We start from the raw sequence: 14,605 nt of genomic DNA, 5'->3' as shown, positions 1-14,605 counted from the left end.
GAAATATATATATATATATATATATATATATATATATACACACACACACACATATATATATACACATATACATATACACACACACTGTTTATTTATTCTTAACATCATAGATTAAATTTTCCAGCTCAGCTCACCTTCCTCTTCACTAGAATGGTTGAGCATTGCAGTGGGACGCCCATCATCTTGTGCGGGTTCCAGGTCACAGAATGAGCTCTGGATGAAAGCATATGAATATGAATAGACTGATGTTAGATGTTGACAACTCCACCAATTTAAAGTACACATTCAAAATATAAAAAGATTTTTGAAATGGAGGTGAAAGTGGAGGTGGAATCCATTAGACAGAAACTTTACAGCCCTACTCCTAGAATGCATCAAATTGGTAATTGCAGGTTCTGACCAACCATCAGTACAAAAGAAATAAAAAGAACGTTTTTTGGCAGACGGGGGTGAGTGGGTTATGTTTTAACAGTCTCACAGAGTAAATGTCAATGTGCTTTCACCACACTCCTTTTGGAGGTAAAATTGTAGAGAAATTACGTAAATTATCCTGCAGAACACCATACGTAATGGCAATGATGGCGGCACTTTGTGTTGATTAAAAGAAAATGAAACAGAGGGTTGTTAAAGAAGAGTCCAGAGAATTGACTGCTGACATTTAAGGTAGATGAAGCAGCCCATGCTTGCAATAGCCAACAAGATTTAAAAGCAACTAGACAGTCCAACTAGTTGATAAACATACTAAAAACGTATGGTAACACTTTAGAATAAGTGCCATATTAGCATGCATTACTAGCATTTTGGCCATTTTTTAATACTCAAAGCACATTTTTATGCCTTATTCTGCACGACCATATTCTAGATCCCATAACCCTAATACATTAGAAAGTAAATATTAGAATCTTTAAAATATTTTGTTGTCTTACCAATAAACAGTGGGATCAGAAAATTTTACAAGTTGTGCAAACAGTCAACCCATTATTGTTCTGTGGCCCACAGCAAATTTGCAAGTATCAATCAATCTCGGAGTTAAAAGGAACTCAGAGTTTTTTTTTTTTTGCTTGTGCCAAAATATAACACCATAAAACAATGATATCTGCACTCCCAACAGTTAAATGGACTGAATGTTGTTCTGTTTCCCAGTTAACAATTACGCTTTTAGTGGAGGTTTTTATCCAAAGCAATTTGCACTGCACTCAAATTGTAAATTTTCCTGAATCACTTCATGAATTCCCGGTGAATCAAACCCATGACCTTGGCGTTGCTTATGCCACGGAGCAACAGGAACACATTATACAATCAAAATGATTGATTTCGGTTACCTTTCAATTCCTTGCAGTTTCACACGATGTTTGTTGGACAGAAGCAAGCCTCCACCCCAAGCAGCCTAAATGAAGTGAGAGCATTAAAGCACTGCATCATTCGGACTATTTAATAAAATGTACTTAATAAGATAAAACACATTACATCCACATGCCATGGTGTTCACATATGTCTGCTATTTCATTCAGAGCGTCAAAGGCTCCATAGACTGTGGTTCCTGCTGTTGCGTTGACATAGAATGGCACCAGACCCTATAGACAGCAAAGAGGGATTTGCTAAATGTAGAAGACAAGATATCACAAACTGAAAAAAAAATAAATAAATAGGCAAAGAAATTGCCAGTAAATTTCAGAATGAACTGCAAAGAAACAGCAAGTAACATTAAATTAAGCATGACATTTTGAAGTAGAATGACTGAAATATAAATTCTTGTTAAACTTACTCTAATACTCTTTAAAAAAAAAATTATATTATTAAGGTTACCAGATTACAGTACATCACTTCCTAATACATTCCAAGACCCAACAAACGCCAATTCAACATGTTCAGTCAAGAAAAATAAGCACCGACCAATGCCAACAGACACCTGAATCTAAAACCTGACAAACATGTCTGTTGCTGTTGTCACGGTTGCCTTCTGGGACAAGACGAAGAACGAGGAAACGAGGATAAACTCAAAACTACAGTCTTTAATAAACAATCCAAAAGGGAACCACAAGGCAGGGCGAGACTCACATGAAGCACAACTTTTGACGTATAATTCCGGACAAGGCAAACTTAGAAACACAGGGCTTATAAACACATGAAACGCAATCAGGGAGAACAGAAACAGGTGAGGAGTAATTAAGGATAATTAAAAGAACACAGCAGAGACAAATAAACATAATCAGGACAGGAACTGGAAGGAAACCAAATAAGGGCATACAGAAACAGGAGGCAGGAACAGAGGGAAAACAAAACAAAAACGGACCATAAACGTGACAGCTGTTTGTCTGCATCTATCGGAGCAGTGTGAATTGGCCTTTACAAGAAAATACTATTGTTTTTTTCTACTTCAAAATTTCACATTTAAAGGTAGGGTATGTAATTTTTCAAAAACACTTTAGAAAACTGATTCGAGCCGAATAGCAAAACAAACTTGTAGCCAATCAGCAATAAGGGGCGTGTCTACTCGTGATGTGGAGGAGAGAGCTTTCAGTGCATGGGACGGACATTAGCAGAGCCGAGCGACAGAAAGATAGAGATGGCGGATAAAAAACAAAAGAGGAAAACGTCTGCGGAACGATAAGGCAAGAAGTAGGACCCGTGTAAATATCGGATCAGCTTTCCAGCGCTGGAGAGAACACAAGGAGCGGAGGCCTGCGATCGGACACCGAGGTTGCTTTGTTTCTTCTCAATAGGTGAGTAACACCGTGTCTACAACAGCTAAAGTCTGCCTACACTGGACGCGATCAAACAACCGTTGAAAACCATTTGAAACGTGTGTCAGCACGTCATAAATAGAACCCGGCAGCAGCTTTCTGTCGGGGATTTGTTGCGCCGCGCCGCTCACGTCCGTAGACACGGTGTAACATTGGTTTTGCTTTGATTCACAGAACTAATCGTTGCCTGGGTTGCGTACATATATATGTGGGGCGGAGCTATCAAAATAGGGGCAAGACCCTTTTGGGGTAGGGGCGTGTTTGTTTTGGTGATTTCAAATATCAACATTGGCTACCAGAAATCGCTTACCCTGCCTTTAATTCAGTGTTACTTACTGTCTCTTAGTAACTGTTTACAAAATGTATTATCAATTTCTGTGTGAAAAATGTTTCTAGACTTTTTTTTTCAGTGCATGAGCAACATTTTTGTTGACCTGAATATCAGGTGTGCGATGTCCTAGCTAATGTGATATAGACCTGAATATTTTCCCCATAATTTTTCAATGTGTGCACTGCAGAAATTTACGTTTCAATAGAAGATAATTTAATATGCAATGACTGTATCTAACCTGCAAGAAAATTTTAGTGAAAAAAAACACCACAAAAAGCATAAAAATGTCCCATTCATGAACATTTATTACATTGCAGAATATATTCATAATTTTTGGCTACAGCAGAACAGGTAACCCCTCACTTTGCATGGTAAAGCTTAAAGGGGTCATCGGATGCCACATGCACTTTTACAAGCTGTTTGAACTGAAATGTGTGTTGGCAGTGTGTGTACACAACCACCCTATAATGATAAAGATCCACCCAGTGTTTTTTTTAATCTCGTTAAATCATTTCCCCTTTCTCAAATCGAGCCAATCTCAGATCTCCCACGATTGTTTGATTGACAGTAGCATATCAGCACAGACTGGACTGGCATCTTTCCTTAGACCCGCCCTGAGTGAGCTTTCATCAGTCCGCCATTGTTTCGATGCCGGAGCAGATGTACTGTAGACAAGAATGTCTCCTAAGCGATTGAGGTGTTCTGTTGTTGGATGTAATAATTAACATAGCAGTCGTCATTTACTCCCTGACATCTGAGCCACTGAAGACGCAGTGGATTACATTTGTTTTTGAAGAAAATGCACCCCCCACGATCTACCTAAATGCGTCTAGCTTCGCGCGAATCATTTGTGATTCAGCTTCACGTCCAGAAGAAGTGAGTGTAAGGTTTTTTAATGAATCTTTGCAAATCGCCTTTCCTAATAACGTGCTAGTTAACAAGTTTCACGATGAATGCGGCTAAAGTTTACCATCTCTCAGAGAGCAGCTCGGAAGAGAGAGGTGGGGTGAGCAGAGCTCATTTGCATTTAAAGCAGCATGCAAGAAAACAGCTTGCTCTGAAAAGAGCTGTTTTTGACAGGGTAAAAACGGTGTTGTTTTACACTACCGTTGAGAAATTTTAACCAAACTATGTTACAGAATTTTCATTAAGACCCTAAAGAAGCATATCAACTTGTGGAAAATGGGCATCCGATGACCCCTTTAAAGGGGCAGAACTGGCAATTATTTTAACAGAATCAGTAGGTGACGCAATTTAGTAACTCTCAGTAACCTACTTCCCACATTTTGTGCATACTGCTGTTGGCAATAATGAAAACATGGATAGATAGTAGGGGAATAAAATCACAATTGACCAATCGGTAATCGGACCAAAGCTGTTAGTGTGAAAACCTTGTCACAAGATGTTCAAAACAAAGGGTGATAGGGCTTTTTCAGTCGCCGCCCCCCGTCTTTGGAATCAACTGCCACTGGACATCCGCCTTGCACCTTCTATTGTAACTTTTAAAACAATGTTGAAAACATATCTTTACTCCCAGGCATTCTAATTGATTTTACCCATGTTTTATTGTTTTATGGTTTGTCTTGCTTGTCTTATGTTTTAACTTTGTTTCTGTTTAGCACTTTGGCCAGCTTTGCTGAGATAAATGTGCTATATAAATAAACTTGACTTACTTACTTACTTCTTGAACAATTTTGGACACAGAAGGACCACCATTCAAGTGGGAATTAAATATGCCATGGAGGGACATATAATTTTTTTTAAAGATAAATATGGTGGGTAACTCAATTAATTTGGAAGCGAGGGTTCACAGATCACAATGCAAGCGGGAGAAGCCTCATGTTACGGTCGTCACGATCGTAGATGACAACATCCAGGATCAACACTGTTCATGTACCGCAGGGTACGATTAAATTAATTTACATTTAAACAGTTTAATATGGAGAGACAATGTAGACCTTTGTTTATGTGTTTTTGACCTACACTGTACATGAAGTGAGAAAAGTTAGCATTTTAGGTTTGTACTTTAGCATGGACTCACTAACTTTAACATTAGCTCTGTTTTGTTTGGGTTCAGGAAATGGAATAAAATAAATTCCATTGCCCATCCTCTCAGGATACCTGGAATCAGTGTTACAAGTACCCCAGACACATCGTTTTTCCATTTTTGTAGCATAAACACCATCAAACTGATGCAAGCTTTGGATCTTCCAATTTTTCTCTATGGCGCTAATCCTAAAGATGTCCGAGTTCCGGTCCCCGTGCAACTGATACTCGACTGCCATTGGCTCATCTGCGTTCGATGGGAGGGGCTTATCGATAGGTCAGTTGTTTCCAAGTTCTCACTGAAGGGTTATTATTATAAATTTCTACTGATTTGATGAGTTTGACTGAGAAGCAGGTCTGAAAATTATGATCAGCCATACATTTTCTTTTTTCAGCTTAACTTAACATTACATAATGTCCAGTTTAGATTCCATATATTGGATCATTTTGTCTTGGATAACCACACGTCTAAAATGGATCACGTCACACCCATACTACAAGCTGATATTTAGTCCACTACTACAGCATGGCTTTATACAAGCATGTATAACAGTCCTATAAATAAGACACTGATATTGAGTAACCAGGCAGTTAAGACAAAATATGTCCGGTTCTACAGACTACAGTCAAATACAGATTAGCAGAGTGATAAAAAGTGCTATAGAACTTAGTCCGGGTAGTGCCATATTTGATTTTTGGCAGGAATGAAAACAAGGATTCGAGGGATAGAAGTACAGTGTGAATTGTATTGTTGTATAACAACATACTGATTGTTCAGCTGGCAAAAACTTTCAGTAAACAAAAACTCCATAAAACAGATTTGAATGTTGATCTAAGACTTTTATACAGCACATGCCTATCCCTCACAGCCATGTTTTCATCCACCATAAATTCAATAAGGCGTCTAACCTGACTAAGGTCTGTTACATGAAATATTGCATGTTATATAAATGGTGGAAACCGCAAAACAAACTTGGTCATGCTTTATTTAATGGTCCAATTCTCGCTATTAACAAACCATTAACTACGACTTTTGTCTCAATAAACTATTAATTTTCTGCTTATTAATAGTTATTAAGGTAGTTGTTAAAATTAGGTGTTGGGTAGGATTAGGTATGTAGAATATGGTCATGCAGATTATGTGCTTTATAAATACTAATCAACAGACAATATGTTATTAATAGGCATGCAAATAAGCAACTAGTTAATAGTGAGAATTGGTCCCTGTCCTAAAGTGTTACCACAAACTTCTAAAATATGAAATATTCAGCTCAAAGTCAGCTCATATGACTAAACTTAGACTTTGCTGCCTCAATACTGGAGTTCAGTTCTGATGAGATCATCTTCCCCCTCACAGAGAGAAACCGAACATTTTATTAATCTTGGTAAACTGGACACATTGCAGATGATGAACTTATGATTCCATCCATCAATCTTACCTTTCGTCACATCTGACAACTATAACATTTTCAGAGCCGATGCCGAGAACCGCTGCAGACTTCTTGATTGAATAATGACTCTAATAAGGAAAGCGTATATTAAACATGCACAGGCAAACAGCTAACATGATATGACCTTTTGCTTTACCATAACAAGACATTAAATATGCAAATTAGCGTCAGTTTATCAGCACTTTTAAAAAACACTGCTGTGACACGTAACGTCTGACCTCCCAATCAGCGGGTCAGGAGGTAATAGCTGAAATGTGTTGTGCTATGTGTCTCATTGAGTAAGTGGAAGGGTCAGAGTATAGGAAACAATAATGAAATCATGTACGTGCGCGGAGGTGAACAGTGCCAGGCGAGGTATCGCAGACATCCCGTGGGTCTTCACCGCCGGAAAGAGATGAAACCTAGCCAACAACACACTGTACAGATTAGACATGGTGCCTCCTGCGGAGAAAGCCATTAGCTGTTTAATGAAATACAAATGATGGAAAAGTTCCAATGTTCATTTTTCAAAACGCAAATATAAATGCTTCCTGTATTTTTGTGCTTTCAGCTTGTTACCAGGACAAAATATGCCATCTCCATCTTCCTCTGGCCATCCAATAATTGAATGCATTTTTCTCAGAACTACTTCCTCCATGAGTATAAAGACCGGGGATATTTCATAAGTGAACCTGTAAACAGAAAGGAACATACGTGCCTTGATGAAATGTAAAAGAAATAGGGCAAAATGGGAACAAACTTTGCTTTAAAGTCAGTTTGGAAATGGAAAATCTATTTTCTAAATGCATCTTTATGATTTCAATGAAAATGTCATATATGTCATGACTTCTCTAATCATTTAGTCCACTTAAGGCAGGGGTGTCAAACTCAATTCCTGGAGGGCTGCAGTCCTGCAGAGTTTAGTTCCAGCCTTGCTCCAACACACAAACCATGTCGTTTTCAAATAAGCCTGAAGGACTTGATTAGTTGGATCAGGTGCGTTTAATTATGGTTGAATCTAAACTCTGCAGGGCAAAGCCACTAGAAGGCAAGCCTGCAACCTTTAGCCAAAAAAGCGTAACGGCTAATGCTAACGGCAAGGAGACCAGAGGCTGGTTTTTTTTTTTGAATGGATGTCAATGGAGGAGAGGCTTCATTACGCTGAATAAACAGCTTTTTAGAAGAAACAGCTCATCATTTAATGAACCGACAGCCTATCGGCTAATCTTCAACTTGTTTTACACTAAACAATACTTTTGGATTGAACTATTTTTAGTTTACACCGAAAAAAAATGCTGTTTTATAAGAGAAGTCACTGACTTTTTGCAACAGGTGGGATTCAGCTTATGGCACTTCTCATTCATTCCTATGGTATCCGTAAACAGCAATTGAGTGTCGCACAACTCTGACTGAAATTCAATGACGTCAAGGCTGTAATGTGATTTTTTATTAAGGCACACGTGATCCAAGTTGACCGTTACACTTTCTCCAATAGTAAGCAATACAGACCCTCTTATCTCCCTATAGTAAGACAATCTCTGCTGCAGGCCTGTGGCCCTCCAGGAACTGAGTTTGACACCTGACTTAAAGGAATAGTTCACCCAAAAATTAAAATTTTGTCATCATTTACCCTTCATGTCGTTCCAAACCTCCATAAATTTCTTACTTATGTTGAAAAAAAAAGAAAATATTTTGAAGAATTTTGAAGAACCAAACAGTTGCTGGTCCCCATCGACTTCCATTCGACTTCCATCAGCTGTTTGATTACCTGCATTCCTCAAAATATCTTCTTTTATGTTCAACATAAGAAAGAAACTCATACAGGTTTGGAACGACAACATTTTCATTTTTAGGTGAACTATCCCTTTAAAACTTGCCCCTTTCTTACAATACACAGCAAGCTTACATTCAATCAACATCTTTCTGTATAATTTTCCCGATGTACATCACGATATGGAAGAAATTATCTGTCGCTACTTCTCTAACATGACGACTTTAACATACGTAACTTATTGTTTTTGTGTTATTTATCTCAAGCTTGATAAAATAAATATAATGAATAATTTCCCTATGACTAACTGCAAAAAAAATTAGGTCTTTTGAAATCCACATCTTACACTGTTTAAAAGTTTGGCTTCGGTAAGAGTTTTTAATTAATAAATTTTTTTAAGCAGTCTCATGCTCACCAAGGCTGCATGTATTTTGATCAAAAATACAGTAAATCAATGTTGAAACAGAATTAGTTTCATCCCTATACCTAATTTTAAATATGTTGCAACCATCCCTGGCCGCCCTTACATTTATTTTTCTGTTCATTCATAATTATAATATGAATGTTGAAGAAATGAAACTCTTGACTTACATGTTTGTATTTGCTGTGGACGTCAACCATTCTCCTGCCAGACCAATGATGTCAAGTCCAGTTGACAGCTGGTTGAAAAATCTTGGATGACCTGACAACATTTAAGGACAACATTTACAAAAGCCTCCACTAAATAACCCATGTTATTTTGCTTGTTCTTACCCGTTTTAACTCCATATTTAAGTGTGTCTCTGCAGTCCACCAACAGCTGCTCCAGGTTATCTGGCTGGTCAGGGAGCTCCAGGCTGAAGCCCTCCAGGCCTTCCTTAAGCTGGTGAGGATAGTGGAAATCTAGAACTTTGGAGCTGCGTTTGAGGGATTTACTGATGTAGGCCAGCAAGATGTTTACCAGCTCCTGGAGGAAGTGCTTGGTTGTTTCCTCTCCGTCCTCAGCAGGGAGCAGATCTAAACAAGCACAAAATGCACATCATTCTCACAAATTATTTGTGATTCAGGTCCAGTACATTCACGAAAAGGTTTTTTTGGCATATTGATTACCATTTGTATAACCACAGTTTTACTACAAATAACATAAACTATGGTTAGTGTAGCAAATCATGGTTAATTTGTGGTTACCGTGGTTTAACCACATAACCATGTTTTTTTTTTTTGGGTTTTTATTTGTAGTAAAACCATGGCTAATTTCCATAAGGGTATGAGCACTATGTATTGGCTACAATGAAGTTGCAAACAACATTTTGTCTCTGTGCATCACATTATACAACAGGTTGGGCTGTCAATCAATGTCTGAAGGTTACCCTATAATTTACTGTCTACCAGCATGGCTTCTTAACTTCTTTCTACAGCAGCTTGTTTCAACACAGTGAGCCATTGCGACACAGTTCTGTGGTTTCATTTGCATTTTTCATTTTCAAACATTTGCAAGCGCCGCTAATGCAAACAATTTGAATGCACAACATTGAATGAAAATATTTACTTTGTGGGAGTAATTGTAGCTAAATTAAAAATAAATCTCTTCATTTAATTTCAATCAATATTACATTTACATTTGCTTTTCATGTGGAAAAGCTTTTATCCAAAAAGGCTTATAGTGCAAGTTATACATTATATCAATTCATTTCATTGAAACAATATTTGAATAGATAATTGAATATCAAACCACACAATTTGCACTTGCTTTCTCTAAGTTCGAACATGTTTTGATCAAAACATTCATTACATTTGGTATCAAACTGAAAAGAGTGAATCATCCCACAATGCTGGGCTGTATTTCTTTTCAGAAATTGTTTCTAGTACCATCGTTGTACTGCAAGAGAGAAGCTCAGACCTCTTCCTTTGCTGTGGATGCTGAAGTCATGGGCTACGCGCCCACTGTCATATTTCAGGCTGTCATCAGTGCTTCCTAAAGAACCTGTGTCCTGTTTGCTCTTGTCTAAATGCCGCCTATCAGCTTGTGTTAACTCCATAATGTCTCCTGGAGACCTGCACACACATCAAAATACAAGCTCAAACACCCACAGACACAGATACCAGCTATTTTACTATTAGATATTTATTTATATTTTGAATGTTTTGCCTTTTTATATTTTCAGTTCTCATTTTAATTTCCGTTTAAGTAATTCTGTTTTTTCTATTTAGCTTTATTTTATTTTCATTTCAGTTTTAGTTTCACCAATTTTAGTTCATTTTCAACTTATTTTACTTAAGAAAATTGCCAAGGCATCATTTCTAAATTCTTTTTAAGTTTGTTTACGTTTATGTTCTTCATCTAATATTTTGTGTATGCTTTATTTCAGCTTTATTTCAACTAATGAAAACAACTTATAGTTGAAGTTAGTTCTAATAGTTTTAAATAACAATAACACCACTGTCAGACACAAACAAACACAACTTCAGAAATTACATTATGCCACTTCAATGAAAATCAAAACCGAAATGGTTTGAGATCAGCACAGTGAACAGCCACTTGTTTGAACATGAGCACCAATCACTTATGTTAACAAAAAAGGAAATTGTACAGTATGGCAAAAATTAAAAGCACTGAATGGCATTCTAACATGTTATAAAAAAACAAAACAACAATAGGTCAATGTAGTTTACCTTCTCATTGAGGCGTCCACTCTTGCGGACTGTTAATATGTAGAGTCCGTGCCAAATGGCTGAGAGTTATAAAAGTCCCAGCCTCTGCCCCAGGGTTAAAACTCAACCAACCTTCAGTCAAACTAGGTGTGGTCATAGTGCATAGCTTTTCATCCAAATAGAAGCAATGCTATGACATAAGGATGAAAACGCATGACCTCATCACAGTTTCAGACTCTCTCTCTTCTTTTGTTAACTGATATGACAGATGCCTAGGCATGAAAAAAAGCAGGTTTATGTGAAGCAACAGAAGCACTACTCATCAAGGCCAAATATTTCCTTTTTATAAATCCTGCAGGCTTGTTTTCAACATGCTGTAGGAAAAAAAAAATCAGAATCTTTGACTTGTCAGATTTTAGCAAGTTGTTAGGAAAGCTTCTGTTTAAATCTAAAATCTTACTGACAAATGAGTATCAAAATCCACCATGCATACTGTTATTGAGGAAACATTAAAACATTTGAAAACATATCACAGTATTGTATAAACATATACACTCAACAAAGAACCATTCAGTCAAAGGTTCTTTAAAGAACCATCTCTTTCTTACCTTTTTTATAACCCGAAGAACCTTCTTTCGCCGCAAAGAACCTTTTGTGAAACAGAAAGCTTCTTCAGATGTAAAAGGTTCTTCTATGGCATCGTGAAGCACCTTTATTTTTAAGAGTGTACAATGTTTTGTTTTTTTTGTCTTTGATGCATATCAGATTTCATTTCGTCCATATGTCTGCATTTTGATATATAGAAGCTGGTGACTTTTCATTAAGGTCAGGCCAGCAGAGATCCTATTTAAGAGGAGCACAGAGGAGCTCAGTCTTTCAAATGGTCTGCAAATAGCTTGGGCAAAGTGAATAGAGGGAACAGTGAGGGAGAAATGAAGGCTTGTTTTTATTATTTATTTTCATGGTTTTTAATCAGGCTGACCATGCTGCTTCAATCAGTGTCATTGGTTAAATGATTTCTATGTTTAGTCCTTGAACATTACCATTGCCTGGCAGAGCCACCGTAAAAGCGAACGGCAAAATCCAGAATGGCATCTGACAAGTTGATCCACTTGTGACTTCGCCTCACAGCACAAAGCACTGTAAAGGTCCTTGCACACCGAGTTCATAGAAATTGGTGGTCTTTTTGTTTGCTGCTGCTGCTCTATGTAATCAGAGTGTGAATTTGTAGATTTTCTATACCAAAACTAAAATGTGTTTAAAAGTGCGACTGACCAAATCGTCCGGCTCATTTTGCTAAGCAATACTGTGTACAGTATGTGGAAAATAATGTGTTTTTTTTACTTTAAACCGCATAAACACATTTCATTACACCAAATACACAAAATAATGTTATTTTTAGCAGCATCATATGACCCCTTTAATCATTTACTGACTTTTTTAAAACATAAAAATAAGATATTTAAACCTTCAACTAAACCTTTAAAATGAACTAGATATCTGCACTACTGGCAGAACAGTCGTACATTCAGGGCTATTTATACAAAGTCAATGAACACTAGTGAAAAATAATTTATACTAAAATGTATTTGAAATACATTTATTTCATGCTAAGTATACTACAAATACATTTACATATATATGTAGTTGATAAAACACCCTGCAACTGTACTTTTAATGTACTAAACTGGTTTACTTAAAGTCTGCTAAATTGGAACAACTAATTTTGTACTTAATGCACTTTAATTGTGAGGTAGTAGTGCTGAAGTCCAACTAAAGCTGAACTGAAGTAAATTTGATTGTGCTAAAGTGGAACTATTGCAAGTATACTTTAGGTACACTTTAAATATCTCGCATTTAAAGACCGATATTATATTAGTAATATTAGGTATTACTGGAATGAAGATTGAAACTGAAGAAGCAGTTGTGCTTGTTTTCTTTTGAGAACATAGGGCTATTTATATTCTGTATAAATAGCCCTGAATGTACGCCTGTTCTGCCAGTAGTGCAGATATCTAGTTCATTTTAAAGGTTTAGTTGAAGGTTTAAATATCTTATTTTTATGTTTTAAAAAAGTCAGTAAATTACTAAGCAGTATTGTAATTTGCTTAGTAAATCCTAATTCTGTGTTTTTGGTCAATTTATGCAATAAATACCTGTGACTGTACTTTCACTCGTGTTGTGTTTTATATGGTTGAGAAGTGGTTAGGTTTAAGGGCATTGCACACTGAGTCTGAAATGTAAAAAAAAAAAACATAATTACGATCTCATGTTGTGTCAATCACGTTTACACACTGTCTCAGAAACTTTCATCCATCATAAAAACATTCGGATGGGGTTCGATTTTTTGCGTTTTTCACATCAGTAGCAAGTATTTTGAGAGATGTTTTGACACCGCTAAGGGGGGGGGGTAGGATGATTCTAAGGGCCCACGCACTTTTGGGGCCCCCAGAGATCTGTTTTATTAGTAGTAACAGTAGTGGTAGTAATGTAATGGAAATTATAAATGTATCTACCAAAGAGTTACAAATAAAAAATTTGCATTTCCGGCAAAATTATCTCCTCCCATTCACTGCATGGTTTCGTCCCGTCCTACGTAGCCTAGAGTCACTGAGTGAGATCAGATGGTAAACTGTCAAATTAGAGATGTCTTCGAGTTCAAGGGGTTGGCAAAATGAGCCGGACGATTTGGTCAGTCGCACTTTTAAACACATTTTAGTTTTGGTATAGAAAATCTACAAATTCACACTCTGATTACATAGAGCAGCAGCAGGAAGCACCTGAGGTTGTCATGGCAACCAGATGCACTGCAAGCGAATTACGGCTGCGCTTCTATTTTGCCACACTAAACTTAGCAATAAACACGTTGAAAATAATACACAATAAACATGTCTGTCAAAACGATCTCAAAGGAAGCTTTTATTAAACAAATTAAGGAGTGAATTACTCATCCACTGTTTAAAAAAAATACTTTAGCTGGGTTTCCACAGGCAGGGTAACAATTATCTACAGTGATAACCTAAAGGTATTTGGGTTAAGGTTCATAATGTAGAACATTTTTAACATTGTATGCTATATGTGCATAGGTAGCTAGCAAACAAGGAATACAGCTGTTAAGCTAATAGTCACATTTAGCTGAGTAAGATCATGATTCAGAAATGTAGGATACTGCTGGAAATGCTGCTGTGGGGTATCCTATTTATTATTTTAGGATTTTTTTGTTTGCCCCAGTGAAGCATTTCTATTAATATAACTGATTAAGTAGTCAAACTCCAAACTCCATATCAGCAGAATAGTGTGGTACAGAAAGTCTATGTCCATAAAACAGGTTCTGAATGAATTATGTTACTGATACCTAATGGTCAAAAGCAATAGCAAAAGTAATAGGTCAATATTATTAAATTGCAGACAAAGATTTTGAATAGCTAGGCTGGCTTGTACACTATATTGCCAAAAGTATCGGGACTCCCCCTTCTAATGAACAGGTTTGACTACTTTAGTAATTTCCAAGAGTACAAATCTGAATGTTTAAGCATATAATGCTATTCTAGGGAATTGTGTGCTTCTAATTTTATACCAATGGTTTGAACAGGACCCTTTTCTATTCTAACACGACAATGCCTCTGTGTATAAGGCAAGGTTAAAAAAAAAA

The 14,605-nt window shown here is 36.9% G+C and overlaps 1 pseudogene; it reads right to left on the bottom strand.

Moving 5' to 3' along the window:
* The window catches only part of LOC107729132 (glutamate decarboxylase 1-like), a 16,127-nt pseudogene extending 5,059 nt beyond the window's left edge, over positions 1–11,068 (bottom strand).
* Between the last annotated feature and the right edge of the window lie 3,537 nt (positions 11,069–14,605).

Source organism: Sinocyclocheilus rhinocerous, unplaced genomic scaffold (assembly GCF_001515625.1).
Source record: "Sinocyclocheilus rhinocerous isolate Xijiao unplaced genomic scaffold, SAMN03320098_v1.1 scaffold1785, whole genome shotgun sequence".
Classification (NCBI taxonomy): domain Eukaryota; kingdom Metazoa; phylum Chordata; class Actinopteri; order Cypriniformes; family Cyprinidae; genus Sinocyclocheilus; species Sinocyclocheilus rhinocerous.
Note: the sequence above shows the minus strand (reverse complement) of the source record. Positions and strands in the feature narration are given on the sequence as shown.